Source organism: Ahaetulla prasina, chromosome 2 (genome assembly GCF_028640845.1).
Source record: "Ahaetulla prasina isolate Xishuangbanna chromosome 2, ASM2864084v1, whole genome shotgun sequence".
Lineage (NCBI taxonomy): Eukaryota > Metazoa > Chordata > Lepidosauria > Squamata > Colubridae > Ahaetulla > Ahaetulla prasina.
This window is the reverse complement of record NC_080540.1, coordinates 61,393,289-61,395,359: the sequence shown is the minus strand read 5'-3', so window position 1 is coordinate 61,395,359 and position 2,071 is coordinate 61,393,289.

Below are 2,071 nucleotides of genomic sequence, written 5' to 3'. Positions count from 1 at the left end.
CATACTCTAGATGTCCTTGTTCTATTGAAATATATTTCTATTTTACCTAGTAATTATTTGTAACTTTGCATACATGAAAATTTTAGGGCATGTCAAATTTTTCAACTTTCAATTTCCAAACATTAGGGGTGCTCAAAAGTTGTGACATGCCTTGGGGATTGTAAAGATATTTTGGTTAGTTTACTATAATTTGAAGGGCTTGGTAAGTACGGTAACTACATAAATATAACTTTTTAACACTTTGTTTCATTGCGTAAGCTTTGCAATTTTCTACAGAAATTTGTGCTGCTTTTTGTCCTCTTTTTGGTGACATTTGTATAGCAGCCCTACAAATTTGTGAGCCCAGCTACTTCCAAGCAAATCATAATACTATATATGCAACAAACATAGCCATCACACTATTCCCTTTAGGGTCAGCAACAATATGCATCGAAAAGACAACCTGAAAAAAATGTGAGCTAAAAAGAGACGTAGTTTTATTTTAGTTAACATCACCATTCATTATTTTTCTCTATTATTTTCTATCTTTTTAAACCATGCTTTTTTCTATCATATCCATATACTATTTCACGAATTCTCTTTTATTCTTTACATTTCTTATGTCTCTCTGATTGAGGTTCTCTCAATTCCATCATCACAATTTTCTTGGCCTGTTCAGTCTATTCATTCTTTGTATATTTGTTTCATGAATAAATACCCATTTATTATCTTTGTATGCTCAAACCACCTGAGCATATTTCTTTTATATCAGTCACGCTTGTATTTTCAATTCACATTAATTGAATACCAATTTATTTTTGATCCTCTCATTATGCATATTTCTGATGTATCTGATGCCCTGCGTTCATCTTACTTTTGTTTTTCCTGACATACCTGGATTTCATTTTCATAAAACAAAATGATCAAAGCACATCTTACATACAGCTATTATCATTTCAACAAGTGCTCTTTCATCACAACAGCCTGCATGTCAACAAGTACTACCTTTCTACCAGCATGTGAACATCTCTCTATCCATTTCCCCATCTTTGGTAAACATTTTACTAAGCCACTCAAATTCAACTTTTGCCCTAGCGTTTTTATAATAACTAACAATCATTTATTCTATTTCATTGTTAATCATACCTCCTTGGTCTTTGACACATCCATTTTCAGAGCCATACTTTTTATTGCAATCTTTAAATCAGCAAAAATACAGCGAACTTTCTCATTTCAGGCACTTTTGAATGGAAATTCAAAAGGCAAATTTTCTGCTTATTATAAAGTCACAGTAGGTTTTCAAATTTTGCTGTCGCCTCTTCTATCAGTCATGCTAGCTGGGGAATTCTGGGAATTGAAGTCCACACATTTTAAAGTTAGCAAGTTTAGAAAGCACTGAACTATAAACCATTCTGGAGAAATGGTTAGCCTGTTTCTTAAAGAACTCCAGAGATTTCGTCATCCCCTGCCAGGTAATGGAAATATAAAACGGTTGGAATCTGTTTATTGTGCAAACAATGAAACTTTTTCAGGAAAACAAAAATAGGTAACAATAGGGAGGAGCCTATTTTGGGTCAGACAATAATCAAGGTACCCCCCCCTCTCTCTATATATATATATACATATATATTTCTTTCTTTCTTTCTTTCTTTCTTTCTTTCTTTCTTTCTTTCTTTCTTTCTTTCTTTCTTTCCTGGAAAATAATTTCAATGAGCATACAGACCTACAGCTCCAAATAATAGTAAAGAAAAGAAAACAAATATCGAGGTTTTCAGAAGGAAACGGAGATTGTCTGGAAAGAAACCTCCACGGTAACGTAATCTGAAACAGTATAAACGGGACGCGGTTCCCCCGCTTGCTTCCAATGCACAGAGCGGCACAGAGCGGCGCAAAGCGCAGTTTTCCCTGCCTCTCCACTTCCGTCCTTTGTCGCCTTGCCCGAGATTGGCTGCCAGTCTTCCTTTCCGGCCTGAAGCGGTTGCCCTCGATCATTGGCTTGCAAGGCCCACGACGTGACGTCACGTCCCCGCCTGTTCCCGTCGTTTCGCCTTGGCAGCTACATTCGAGCCCTCTCCAAGCCCGCCCGCTGACG